The sequence below is a fragment of the Oncorhynchus keta genome, chromosome 18, assembly GCF_023373465.1.
Source record: "Oncorhynchus keta strain PuntledgeMale-10-30-2019 chromosome 18, Oket_V2, whole genome shotgun sequence".
NCBI classification, from domain to species: domain Eukaryota; kingdom Metazoa; phylum Chordata; class Actinopteri; order Salmoniformes; family Salmonidae; genus Oncorhynchus; species Oncorhynchus keta.
This window is the reverse complement of record NC_068438.1, coordinates 18,853,328-18,868,519: the sequence shown is the minus strand read 5'-3', so window position 1 is coordinate 18,868,519 and position 15,192 is coordinate 18,853,328. Positions and strand designations below refer to the sequence as shown.

The window sequence follows — 15,192 nt, the reverse complement described above, 5'->3', positions numbered from 1 at the left end:
CCCAAACCATGATGCTCCCTCCACTATACTTTACAGTTGGGATTTGGTTTTGATGCTGGTGTGCATTACCTTTTTTCTCCACACCTAGTGTTGTGTGTTCCTTCCAAACAACTCAACTGTAATGTCATCTGTCCACATAATATTTTGTCAGTAGTGCTGTGGAACATCTAGGTGCACTTTAGCAAACTTCACACGTGCAGAATTATTATTTTTTGAACAGCAGTGGCTTCTTCCTTGGTGTCCTCCCATGAACAGCATTCTTGTTTAGTGTTTTACGTATTGTAGGCTCGTCAACGGAGATGTTAGCATGTTCCAGATATTTCTGTAAGCCTTTAGCTGACACTCTAGGATTCTTCTTTACCTCATTGAGCATTTTGCACTGTGCTCTTGCAGTCATCTTTGCAGGATGGCCACTCCTAGGGAGAGTAGCAACAGTGCTGAACTTTCTCCATTTATAGACAGTTTGTCTTACTGTGGACTGATGAACATCAAGGCTTTAAGATACTTTTGTAACCCTTTCCAGCTTTATGCAAGTCAACAATTCTTAGTCTCAGTTCTTCTGAGATCTATTTTGTTTGAGGCATGGTTCACATCAGGCAATGCTTCCTGTGAATAGCAAACTCAATTTGTGTGAGTGTTTTTTTTATAGGGTAAAGCAGCTCTAACCAACATCCTCAATCTCATCTCATTGATTGGACTCCAGCTTAGCTGACTCCTGACTCCAATTAGCTTTTGGAGAAGTCATTAGCCTAGGGGTTAACATACTTTTCCCAACCTACACTGTGCATGTTTTAAATGGTGTATTCAATACACACAAGAAAAATACAATTTGTGTGTTATTAGTTTAAGCACACTGTTTGTCTGTTGTTGTGACTTAGATGAAGATCAGATCAAATTTAATGACCAATTTATGCAGAAATGCAGGTAATTCCAAAGGGTTCACATACTTTTTCTTGCTACTGTACATACATACACACACAGACAGACAGACAGACAGACAGACAGACAGACAGACAGACAGACAGACAGACAGACAGACAGACAGACAGACAGACAGACAGACAGACAGACAGACAGACAGACAGACAGACAGACAGACAGACAGACAGACAGACAGACAGACAGACAGACAGACAGACAGACAGACAGATTTTCCTTTTATTACTTTCTAACCCCACTACCCTTCCCTAATTGGAGTGAACTAGTGAACAACATCACTTCGGCTTATACATACTATATATATTTTTTTTATGGGCACAGTCTATTTTACAATAGTTATATTATGTTTGTTTTTACTCCTTCCTCTAACTTCAACCTCTCCCATTTATTTATTTCACAAAAGTTCTGGACCTACAGTTGAAGTAGGAAGTTTACATACACTTAGTTTGGAGTCATTAAAACTTGTTTTTCAACCACTCCACAAATTTCTTGTTAACAAACTGTAGTTCTGGCAAGTCGGTTAGGACATCTACTTTGTGTAATTCACTGTATCACAAATCCAGTGGGTCAGAAGTTCACATACACTAAGTTGGCTGTGCCTTTAAACAGCGTGGAAAATTCCAGAAAATTATGTCATGGCTTTAGAAGCGTCTGATAGGCTAATTGACATCATTTGAGTCAATTGAAGGTATACCTGTGGATGTATTTCAAGGCCTACCTTCAAACTCAGTGCCTCTTTGCTTGACATAATGGAAAACTCAAAATAAATGAAAAATGTAGACCTCACACAAGTCTGGTTCATCCTCGGGAGCAATTTCCAAAAGCCTGAAGGTACCACGTTCATCTGTACAAACAATAGTACGCAAGTATAAACACCATGGGACCACGCAGCCGTCATACCGCTCAGGATGGCGATGCTTTCTCTCTGAGAGATGAACATACTTTTTGTAACAGTATTTTTATTGGAATTTCACAATTTTCACCCATATTAAGAGATACAACAATGGAGACAAAGCAACAAGAAAACAGCACTCACTTACACATACCTGCGTATTTATACATATACATACACACACACATACATACGTACACCATTTTCCTCTCCCCGCTCAGTGCTTCTCTCACCCCATCCCCATCATTGCACCTCTCAATACATACATTTTAAACAAACTTACAAACAGAAATGAACCTGTTAGGGAAGTCGACAATTTAAGCAGCTTTTGGCAGCTTTTTGTTAAAAATCGCGCAACATTTCAGCGCCCTGCTATTCATGCCAGGAATATAGTATATGCATATGATTAGTATGTGTGGGTAGAAAACACTCAGACGTTTCTAAAACTGGTTAAATCACGGCTGTGACTATAACAGAACGTGCGTTTCATCGAAAAGTGCATGAAAATCTGATCACTGAAAATGGAAATAAATATCCATGCGCGACTTCAAGGAATTGTTCAAAGTGAACAGAATTAAATTAGGCCGAGGTTGCAGTGCCTACAGCTTCCACACGTTGTCTAGAGTCTTGTCATTTGATTCAGCTTTGATTCTTGGTCTAACCGAATCAAGGGAACCGATTCCCTCCGGTCTCCGACCGGATGTTTCTTGGTCGAGCTCTCTCCAAGACATTTTTTCGAGACGGACATCTATAGAATTTACATCTCCTCCTGATGAATTTTATCGCTTATTAACGTGTACTAATACCTAAAGTTGCATTACAAAAGTATTTCGGAGTGTTTTGTGAAAGTTTATCGTCGACTTTTTAATTTAAAAAATTACGTTACGTTAGAAAAAGCTATTTTTTTCCGTTGTTCACACAGTATTCTTAGATCGATATCTAGGCTATATATGGATTTAATCTAAAAAGACCCTAAATGATGTTTATGGGACATCTAGGAGTGCCAAGAAAGAAGCTCGTCAAAGGTAATGAATGTTTTATATTTTATTTCTGCGTTTTGGTTTGCGCCGGCTAACGCAAAATCTGTCGTTAGGTGACGTTGCAGTATTTTGAGGGTGCATGGTATCAGATAATAGCTTCTCATGCTTTCGCCGAAAAGCATTTTACAAATCTGACTTGGTGGATAGATTCACAACGAGTGTAGCTTTAATTCAGTACATTGTATGTCCATTTTAATGAAAGTTTGAGTTTTATCAACCTCTATAGGTGGCGCTCTTGAACATTTCCGCTGATTGATGTTCCCACCACGGGACCACGTCCCTAACAAGTTTTAAACAAAAAAGCTCACTTTAAACCAAGAAGTTAGGTTCCACACATGGAACGTACAGTGTAATTCTGAAATACAGAGATCACCGCCATTCTAAGAATCCTTGCAGCATAATAGCTGATACCTCGGGTTCTAGGTAATTTAGATAAAGTTCCCATACTTTGTAGAACTGGTCTGTTTTAGAATGCAATGTACATGTCAGATATTCCAGAGGCACTCATTCAAATAGTATCTTATGCCAATCTTTAATAGAAGGAACCTTATCACTAATCCACTGTAAAATGATGTTTTTCCTCGTTGCGAAGGTAAGGATGTTGTAAAGCCTCCTCTTACCCACAGAAGTAACATGCCTACTAGGGAGACCCAATTCTAGATCAACCCCTAGGATCTTTTCAATTTCTTTCAGAACACCAGACCAGTATCTTGGTACATGACCATAAACAATGTGTTAAGGTGCCTGTATCAATTTTTCATTTAAGACACCGAGGAGAAGAGGAAGAGGGGCTAAAAGCATGTCTGCGATTTGGGGATATATGCAATCTGTGTATTATTCTTAATTGGATTGCTCTAGTACGATTACATATAGATATTGTTTTTGTATATCTCCAAATGTCCTCCCACATCTCTTCGTCAATAGTAACAGATAATTCTTTCTCGCACACTTGTTTCACCCTCTGTGTGTTGACAGCAGAAAAGGACCTTAAAGCATCATAAAACAGATTTACAGACATTTTCCTTTGTGGGGGAAAAAAAGCATTATTTCAATGACAGACATATCAGGGTTACCAATTTAGGTGGTGAATTTAGGTGGTGCTCTTCAGAATATAATGTCTTACTTGTAGGAAGCGGAAAAAGTCCTGCTTTGGGAGTTGATATTTCTCGACCATCTGCTCAAATGACAAAATCTTATCAGCAAATAAGTCGTTTAGTCTGCATATGCCCTTATTAAGTCAGAAGTTAAAGCTAGCATCCAGCAATCCTGGACCAAAATCTGGGTTGTTAAGAATTGGGGCAAGAGCAGAGGTTAGTTTGGACCTTCCCAGGAAGCGTTGAACTGACCTCCATACTTTGAGTTTGTTAAGTGTAATGGGATTATTGCAGTGATCTTTTACAGACTTGAAACTTCTAAAAAATAAAAGATCCTCTAAGGGGTATTTTGAAAGAGAAGTCTCAATGACTAACCAAATAGAGGAATCATTGTTTGTGATCCAGTCAAAAATATAACATAGGTGGGCACACCACTGATAGAACCTGATATTGGGCAGATCCAAGTCGCCCATAGAACTTGGCAGCTGCAATATTGCCATCTTAAGTCTTGGCTTGCGTTTACTCCATATAAAGGAACTTAGCCATCCATGTACATCCTTTATTACCTTATTGGAGAGTAATACTGGGATCATTTGGATTGGGTAAAGTAGTCTAGGTAAAATGTTCATTTTCAAGAGGGATATTCTACCCAACCAAGAAATCGGGAGAGAGTTCCAGCGCTCCAGATCCTGTCTTATTTTTATTTTATTTATTTATTTTTTACCTTTATTTTACTAGGCAAGTCAGTTAAGAACAAATACTTATTTTCAACTGAACTGCCTGTTCAGGGGCAGAACGACAGATTTTGTACCTTGTCAGCACGGGGATTTGAACTTGCAACCTTTCGGTTACTAGTCCAATGCTCTAACCACTAGGCTACCCTGCCGCCCCGTGTCAAACAAGGGAACAAAATTGGCTTTGTACATTTTGTTGGAATTTAGGAGTTACAAATATACCTAAATACGTAAAGAGGGAGACCATTTAAAAGGGAAGGGGGGAGAAGTATTAGGTACAGAGTGAAGGTTACCAAGTGGCATAGCCTCTGATTTAGTTCATCTTATAGCCTGAGAATTCCCTGAATAATTCAATAATATTAATACGAGATGTAATTGAAGTCTCGGGACTAGAGATGAATATCAGGACATCATCAGCAGACAAGCTTATTTTATGGTGAACATCACCAATGAGCAGCCCCTGTATAGCAGGCTTTACCCTGATGACCTCGGCCAGTGGTTCCATAACGAGTGCAAATAGGAGAGGGGACAAAGGACAGCCCTGTCTGGTACCTCTGTATATAGAGAAGCTATTTGACCGTAGCCCATTAGTAAGGACAGCAGCCCGAGGATCATCATATAAAACTTCACCCATTTTATAAAGTTGTCCCCTAGACCAAATGTATTTAGAGCAAAGAATAGGTAAGACCACTCCACATGATCAAATGCTTTCTCAGCATCTAGGGAGTGCACAAGACCATCCATAGCACTTTGTTGGTAGGCTGGAATTACATTAAGAAGCTGCCTGACATTGTTGCATGACTTACGGCCCTTAATAAAGCCAGTTTGGTCTCCTTTCACAATTAGTAGCAGTGAGTCCTCTAATCTTGTGACTAGAATTTTAGAAAGCAATTTTCTATCTACATTCAGAAGGGAAATTGGTCTGTACGAGGATCAAGACTCTGGACATGTTCCCTTTTTGAGAATCAGTGATATGTTGGCTTCTCTCAGCGTTTGAGGGAGCTGGTCATTTGAAAATCAGTGGTTAAACATATCACGCAATGGCTCAAGGATCAGGCCATGGAACTCTTTATAGAACTCACTACAAAACCCGTCTGGTCCTGGGTCCTTACCATTTTTTACAGATTCTTAATCGTGAACATTATCTCTTCCTCGGTAATAGGAGAGAGCTCTATTCTTCGGAGATAGTAGGAAGCTCAATCTTAGAAAATAAGTTATCCATTAATTTGGGTGCATCATTTGGCAGTTCTAAGGCATAAATATTTGCATAAAATGTCTTAAATGAGTCATTTATCAATTTATTTTCATATAAATGATTGCCATCAGAATCAGTAATAGTAGCAATTGACTGTGAGTCAGCTCTCTTAGCTAGGTACTTTTCCGGCTTATTGCCATGTTCATATAGCTTATTGCCATGTTCATATAGCTTGAGGAGAGAGTGAAGCTATACCGCTGGGAAACCGCTGGGAAACTTATCTATAAGGGGGTTCAACAAACAATTAAAATATCCTCCAACCACTGCAACCACTGCAGTGTCTGAGTTTAATTCTGAAAAGTCTAGAAATACCTTAGTGAGGAAATCAGGGGGGTGGGCAGTAAATATTCATTATGGAAATGTTCTGCCCTTGTAAAGTACCATTTTAATTATAACAAAGCGACCAAATTGATCTTTCACACAATTCAAGACCTTAAGTGGTAAGTTATTTTTCACAATAATTGCTACACCTCTACTTCTGGATGTAAATGATGAGACAAATACTTGAGTAAACCCCCCTTGTTGTAATGTGATGCTCCTTATCATCCAAATGAGTTTCTTGCAACAGGGCAACAGGGCAATATCAATATTTTATTTTTCAAAAAAGACAGTACCTTCTTTCTTTTAACGGGGTTATGACTCCCTCTAATGTTCCATGTACATACACGCAGTCTGTTACCTTCCATTGCACTTTGAACATTCAATATCCAGACTGAATCCAACTGTAAAAGTGAGGTGGTACCTTTTTCCATATTACATTTACATTACATTTAAGTCATTTAGCAGACGCTCTTATCCAGAGCGACTTACAAATTGGTGCATTCACCTTATGGCATCCAGTAGAATAGTCACTTTACAATAGTGCATCTAAATCTTAAAGGGGGGTGAGAAGGATTACTTATCCTATCCTAGGTATTCCTTAAAGAGGTGGGGTTTCAGGTGTCTCCGGAAGGTGGTGATTGACTCCGCTGTCCTGGCGTCGTGAGGGAGTTTGTTCCACCATTGGGGGCCAGAGCAGCGAACAGTTTTGACTGGGCTGAGCGGGAACTGTACTTCCTCAGTGGTAGGGAGGCGAGCAGGCCAGAGGTGGATGAACGCAGTGCCCTTGTTTGGGTGTAGGGCCTGATCAGAGCCTGGAGGTACTGAGGTGCCGTTCCCCTCACAGCTCCGTAGGCAAGCACCATGGTCTTGTAGCGGATGCGAGCTTCAACTGGAAGCCAGTGGAGAGAGCGGAGGAGCGGGGTGACGTGAGAGAACTTGGGAAGGTTGAACACCAGACGGGCTGCGGCGTTCTGGATGAGTTGTAGGGGTTTAATGGCACAGGCAGGGAGCCCAGCCAACAGCGAGTTGCAGTAGTCCAGACGGGAGATGACAAGTGCCTGGATTAGGACCTGCGCCGCTTCCTGTATGAGGCAGGGTCGTACTCTGCGGATGTTGTAGAGCATGAACCTACAGGAACGGGCCACCGCCTTGATGTTAGTTGAGAACGACAGGGTGTTGTCCAGGATAACGCCAAGGTTCTTAGCGCTCTGGGAGGAGGACACAATGGAGTTGTCAACCGTGATGGCGAGATCATGGAACGGGCAGTCCTTCCCCGGGAGGAAGAGCAGCTCCGTCTTGCCGAGGTTCAGCTTGAGGTGGTGATCCGTCATCCACACTGATATGTCTGCCAGACATGCAGAGATGCGATTCGCCACCTGGTCATCAGAAGGGGAAAGGAGAAGATTAATTGTGTGTCGTCTGCATAGCAATGATAGGAGAGACCATGTGAGGTTATGACAGAGCCAAGTGACTTGGTGTATAGCGAGAATAGGAGAGGGCCTAGAACAGAGCCCTGGGGGACACCAGTGGTGAGAGCGCGTGGTGAGGAGACAGATTCTCGCCACGCCACCTGGTAGGAGCGACCTGTCAGGTAGGACGCAATCCAAGCGTGGGCCGCGCCGGAGATGCCCAACTCGGAGAGGGTGGAGAGGAGGATCTGATGGTTCACAGTATCGAAGGCAGCCGATAGGTCTAGAAGGATGAGAGCAGAGGAGAGAGAGTTAGCTTTAGCGGTGCGGAGCGCCTCCGTGATACAGAGAAGAGCAGTCTCAGTTGAATGACTAGTCTTGAAACCTGACTGATTTGGATCAAGAAGGTCATTCAGAGAGAGATAGCGGGAGAGCTGGCCAAGGACGGCACGTTCAAGAGTTTTGGAGAGAAAAGAAAGAAGGGATACTGGTCTGTAGTTGTTGACATCGGAGGGATTGAGTGTAGGTTTTTTCAGAAGGGGTGCAACTCTCGCTCTCTTGAGGACGGAAGGGACGTAGCCAGCGGTCAGGGATGAGTTGATGAGCGAGGTGAGGTAAGGGAGAAGGTCTCCGGAAATGGTCTGGAGAAGAGAGGAGGGGATAGGGTCAAGCGGGCAGGTTGTTGGGCGGCCGGCCGTCACAAGACGCGAGATTTCATCTGGAGAGAGAGAGAAAGAGGTCAGAGCACAGGGTAGGGCAGTGTGAGCAGAACCAGCGGTGCCGTTTGACTTAGCAAACGAGGATCGGATGTCGTCGACCTTCTTTTCAAAATGGTTGACGAAGTCATCTGCAGAGAGGGAGGGGGGAGGAGGATTCAGGAGTGAGGAGAAGGTGGCAAAGAGCTTCCTAGGGTTAGAGGCAGATGCTTGGAATTTAGAGTGGTAGAAAATGGCTTTAGCAGCAGAGACAGAGGAGGAAAATGTAGAGAGGAGGGAGTGAAAGGATGCCAGGTCCGCAGGGAGGCGAGTTTTCCTCCATTTCCACTCAGCTGCCCGGAGCCCTATTCTGTGAGCTCGCAATGAGTCGTCGAGCCACGGGGCGGGAGGGGAGGACCGCGCCGGCCTGGAGGATAGGGGACATAGAGAGTCAAAGAATGCAGAAAGGGAGGAGAGGAGGGTTGAGGAGGCAGAATCAGGAGATAGGTTGGAGAAGGTATGAGCAGAGGGAAGAGATGATAGAATGGAAGAGGAGAGAGTAGCGGGGGAGAGAGAGCGAAGGTTGGGACGGCGCGATACCATCCGAGTAGGGGCAGTGTGGGAGGTGTTAGATGAGAGCGAGAGGGAAAAGGATACAAGGTAGTGGTCGGAGACTTGGAGGGGAGTTGCAATGATTTTATGTTGACTACCATCAGAGCCGATATTTCTAGCCTCATCCATGACGCACTGCTTGTGGAACTTTATAACCACTGGCCGTGGGCGCTGGTTGGGACCGGGTATCGGTGAGAGCGATGGGCTCTGTCCAGCTTCACACGACCAGCCTTAGTGTCCATTTGTATTTAGCCAGGGATCCATTCCTCAAATTTTTTTACTGACCGTGTCCCTTCAGAATTTTCCGGGAGTCCCACAACACGAATATTGCATCTGCGTCCTCGATATGTTGAACTCTTCTATCTCACCGAGCATAAACAAACGATATGAACCCTGAACTCGAACTATACTAAACCCAAAAATTAAACATGTAAAGATCTAAAAGGGGGTTTTCCCACTAGCTAACGTACAGGGGATTTCAACTTTCCAATGTAGACTCTTAAGTCCGCATTGCCACTCAATAGCCTCATCCTTTATTTCTATGGAAATGAAAATCAATAGAATAAAAGAAGATTGAGGCTCTTCCACCTAAAACCAAGCCTGGGCACCAATATAGATTCACACATATCTCAGCCTGAGCTATAGCGGCAGTTACTTTAGCAAGAAAAATAATAAAGATCCGAATAATACTGAACCGGATTACGTGAGAACTCACCACTGTTTCATGATCAGATTCAAATAAAAAAAGTTATCCAATGCTGCGGAGTTGCAGCCTCTTCAGGTGTGTAGAGTTTTATTTAGGCGATCCGTTGACCATAATCTTCAATGTGACCGGGTACAGCAGTGCGTAGTCCATCTTCATTCTCTTCAGTCGAGCCTTCGCCTCATCAAACGCTTTGCGTCTTCGTACAACCGCTGTGGAATAATCATTGAAGAATGAGACCTTTGGACCTTTTTATGTTGACTACCATCAGAGCCGATATTTCTAGCCGCATCCATGACGCACTGCTTGTGGAACTTTATAACCACTGGCCGTGGGCGCTGGTTGGGACCGGGTATCGGTGAGAGCGATGGGCTCTGTCCAGCTTCACACGACCAGCCTTAGTGTCCATTTGTATTTAGCCAGGGATCCATTCCTCAAATTTTTTTACTGACCGTGTCCCTTCAGAATTTTCCGGGAGTCCCACAACACGAATATTGCATCTGCGTCCTCGATTATCCAAGTCGTCAATGTTCTCCGCCATTTCGCACACCTGTTTCTCAAGTGCTTTTATCTTAGTGTCCGTAGATGTAGTTGAAGTTTCCACTGTGGCAATTCTTCCTTCCGCCTCATCAACACGTTTGACAACCCTCTGTAGTTCAGCTGAATGGCCTGCTATTGCTTCCAAGACCGTTCTTACCTTAACATCGATCACTTTAGTAATGTTATCCGTCATCTTTTGAATCACCAGGTCCATTGTGCCTGGATCCGTAACTGTGTTAGCTTTGCTAACGTTAGCTAGCTCCTCCTGCACATCTACAGGGATGGTGGTTTTGGTAGTTCTTAGTAGTTCTGTTGGGCATGTTGTCTGAGATTTTTGAGAAATAGCCGTCAAGACTCATTGTAGGATAATTTATTTAGCCAATTCTACCACTTTTTCAAGCTAGGAGATTAATGTAAAAACATAAATTTACAAATGCCACGAGAGCTCTCTGAAACAGTCTCTCTATGGTGCCATTTTGTCCCCCCAGATGAGCGTACTTTGGTGCGATAAGTACAAATGAATCCCAGAACAACAGCAAAGGACCTTGTAAAGATGCTGGAGGAAACCGGTACAAAAGTATCAAAATCCACAGTAAAACGAGTCCTATATCGACCTAAACTACAAGGCCGCTCAGCAAGGAAGAAGCCACTCCAAAACCGCCATTAAAAAGCCAGACTACGGTTTGCAACTGCACATGGGGACATTTTGGAGAAATGTCCTCTGGTCTGATGAAACATAAATAGAACTGTTTCGCCATAATTACCATTGTTATGTTTGGAGGAAAAAGGGGGAGGCTTGCAAGCCAAAAAACACCATCCCAACCATGAAGCACGGGGTGGCAGCATCATGTTGTGGGGGTGCTTTGCTGCAGGAGGGACTGGTGCACTTCACAAAATGGATGGCATCATGAGGTAGGAAAATGATGTGGATATATTGAAGCAACATCTCAAGACATCAGTCAGGAAGTTGAAGCTTGGTCGCAAATGGGTCTTCAAAATGGACAATGACACCAGGCATACTTCCAAAGTTGTGGCAAAATGGCTTAAGGACAACAGGGTCAAGGTATTGGAGAGGCGGCCATCACAAAGCCCTGACATCAATCCCATAGAAAATTTGTGGGCAGAACTGAAAAAGTGTGTGCGAGCAAGGAGGCCTACAAACCTGACTCAGTTACACCAGCTCTGTCAGGAGGAATGGGCAAAATTCACCCAACTTATTGTGGGAAGCTTGTGGAAGGCTACCCAACACGTTTGACCCAAGTTAAATAATTTAAAGGTAATGCTGTCAAATACTAATTGAGTGTATGTAAACTTCTGACCCACTGGGAATGTGATGAAAGAAATAAAAGCTGAAATAAATAATTATCTCTAATATTATTCTGACATTTTACATTCTTAGAATAAAGTGGTGATCCTAACTGACCTAAAACAGGGAAATTTTACTAACCTTCAGCTCCATTCAACCCCTCCCATCTATCTCTTAACACCATCCATATTGGGATTTTTTTTTGCCATATATTTTAACTGTGCTGTTATGTTTCACAGAAGTTCTGAACATTTTCTATTCTCATAATTTCTACAGATTGTAATGTAAAAACATATATTTTTTGCTAAAACTATTATTATATTACTGGCTATGACTTTTAAAATCCGTCAAGACTCATTGTAGGATAATTTATTTAGCCAATTCTACCATTAGCTCCAGGTAAATGTTGCAATTCTTCAGCCATTCATGGACCTGTGACCACAAACAAGCTACATATGGACAGTACCAAAACAAATGATTTAATTATTCTTTCTCTTCGCAGCAAAATCTGCATAGGTTTTTAACCCTCCATATTTATAACATTGTATTGGTTTGCAAGAATTTCGTATAATAATTCAATTTAAATATTTGAAGTTTTGAAATCCGGCGCCATTTTGCGTATCAGTTCATAAACCATGTGCCATGGAATCGGTACATCAAATCTCTTCCCAACTATTTCGCAATCTATATGTATCTATATAGCTGTCATTTTTTGGGTCCAATAACTGAACCTATCACAATTTTCTTTAACCAATTATGGTCTTTAATGCAGGGCCGACAGACAAGTTCCCTACTTTTTGCCTCTTCCAATTTGCTCTTCCATAATTTGCAGTAATGCTACAATTAGTTGGTTATAATTTTGAGTAGAGCAGACATTTCCATATATTTTTCTTAGCTGCATGTGTGAAAACTCCACCAGTATAATATTTGTAAATTATATAATAAATATAACTATTTAGTTTTGAATTAATGTTTTTAATTTATTAGTATTTTTGAGTTTAACCACTGTTTGTTGTATTATTTGTTCTGTTTTTTTTCTTGTGGATTAAATTGAAATTGCAACCAACTTTCTATGGCTTGTTTTTTAACAATCGTGATATTTTGGGAGATTTCCTTTTCAAATATTGAAAGTGCGAGTTTGTAATCTGAATAAAGGGAAAAGGTACATTCTTGAAAATTGGGTGCGACATTCTTTTTCATTTGCTAGAGAACTAGTTTGGATTTAAGTAACTTTTGTTACATGTTGTTGAAGCCTATAGTGGGAGGTCTAATGCTTTAATATTTAATGATTTCTGCCGTCTGAATTCATATTCATTATATAAATAGGCCTGTTTAATCTTGTCTGGCTTGACGTTTATTAAAATTTAAATAACGGTTCGCTAGGTGTAGGCACGGCCATAAGCAAATAGGTCAACTGGGATGAGACTGAAGAGTTAATCAGGGTAATTTGTCTAAAAATAGACAGGTATTTTCCTTTCCATGGGAGCAAGATCTACTCTATATTTGCTAAGTTTCTATTTACATTTATTGGAGTGAGATCATGTATTTCTTTCAGGATATGTGTAGCGAGTATGTCCACATCATCAGACCATTTTATTGGTAAACTACATGGTAATGTAAATGTTGTATTTTTAGTGATCCAATATGTAATATTATACACGTTTTCCTCCTCTTGACAGTTTAAAACATTCTGAGAAGTAGCCATTGTTTACTATTTTACACCTATGGTTACTATACATGACTTTAACCCATTTCATAAGAGACTCCAGTCGTACTGTGAAAAACATGGGCGAGGATCTTTGTTTTGTTTTTCCTGTAATTTATTCTGAGCCTTTGGTACAGTTTTATTGGTATCTATCTGTTCTGTTAGAAGGTGTATTTCCTTTGTTAATATGGACTCTTTTGACCTAAACATGTAAGTGTTCCATACAATGAGGGGATTTGCTGTACCTATGTTGTCGGAAAAATTCAGTTAAATTCCTCTGTCCTAGTTACTTGTTTTTATTATCCGTTAGTTTTATTAAATTTCCAATATCCTCGCCCACGTGGAAGTTCATTTAGCGTAATGTATATGCCATTTATCTGATGGTCCGACCGCGTTCTGTCCCCTATCAACACTTTTTAAACTTTTGGTGCCAACGAGAATGACTCAAGAAAGTAGTACAGACGACTAGCTTGATTGAGCCTCCGCCATGTTTATCTCACTAGGTCAGGATATTTAACCCTCCATATATTCACTGGTTCCAATATATCCATGACATTTGTGATTTCCTTAAGAGCATGAGGGTGATAGTTTGTAGTGTGAATTCCTTTACGATCCATTGAGGTATTATAATCTCCCACCAGCACAGCTGTTCTTTGTTTGCACCAAACTGAACTCTGTCTCTAGACATTCTCTCATCAGAGTTAGAAGTGTTTTTTACTGATGCGTTGTGGGTAACCAGAAAACGTTCCCAGGTGTCCGTTTCCTTGTACAGTATCTTTAATAGAGTGTCACATTTACTGAGCTACAGCCTTACATGTTTACACTTCTCACATACAAGGCCCGTTTACACACACAGCTTCAATCAGAACACATTCTCTATCCTCTCTTCCCTTCTTTTTCTTGACCTTTCTGACCTCCGTAAACACACCTTTTGGGTTTTGTGGTGTGGTGAGAAACCTCCCAGGTTAAACCTTTTTTATCCTCTGCTAGAGCGAACACAGGAGCCCAACAACACACCCCACACACGTACCTCAGGGCCTAAGGTGGGATTTATTTTGCTTGCTCACTCATATTTTCCCAGCTCGGCCTTCGCCACAGCGCCAGCTTTTTTAAGCCGTGTGGAGACTTAATGAATGCACTGCTAATCATCACCGGTAACCTCACAAGATGCTTGTACTCCCTTCTATTTTTGGCACATTCCTCTCTTCCTAGCTCCCTTAGTGAAAGGGGGTCTGTGTAATGCTCACCCTATTGTTGGTTATAGCCGCTATGTATAAGGGGCGTAAGGTTACTATAAATCCATACCATGCCTTTTATTGTAGTGCAGTGGAAGAGTCATTGAATTCCTAAACTATGACCACACAACACTGTGTGTGTGCGTGCGCATCCCAGTCTCCCGAGGGCTCCTCCAGACCGGGGCTAAGTTCCTCATGTGCAGGTCTGCACTGTGTCACCAGCAATTTTACAGTAACCCTACACTGCACATAAACACAGTTAGGAGAAAGAGGGAGAGAGGAGGGGGTGAGAGAGGAGGGAGGGAAAGAAGGGGGATTTCTGTGTGACTTCAGCGTATGGCTGTGTGTTATACAGGTTTTGCGTTGCTTTCTTGCCACATCTCTCAACTCAAACTATTAGTTTGTTGACTCTTTCATTGGAAGTAGTGACCCCTCTTTACACACACACATTCCTCCTGTATAATAGGTTTACTCTCCAGAGGTAGCCCCTGACACTAATTCTCCTTTTCAAAGGGCTTCAGCAGGATTCCCTCACAGAACAACATTGTGCCTCTGATGTAATAAAAGGGGTCTGGCTTATGTCACCCCTTTTCCTTGTACTTCTCTTTCCCTCCTTTCCTCTCTCCTTCTCTCCCTCCAGTCCAGTCTGAAATAAAGGGTTCAGTTGAGCTCAGTGGTTGTTTTTGTGTTTGGACTGGCTCATATTAATTCG

At 41.9% G+C, this 15,192-nt stretch overlaps 1 protein-coding gene across 6 annotated transcripts in view; it reads left to right on the top strand.

The window, feature by feature from the left end:
- The window catches only part of LOC118396856 (BCAS3 microtubule associated cell migration factor), a 367,384-nt gene that overhangs the window by 47,642 nt on the left and 304,550 nt on the right, over positions 1 to 15,192 (top strand). The gene's annotated exons all lie outside the window — the stretch shown is intronic.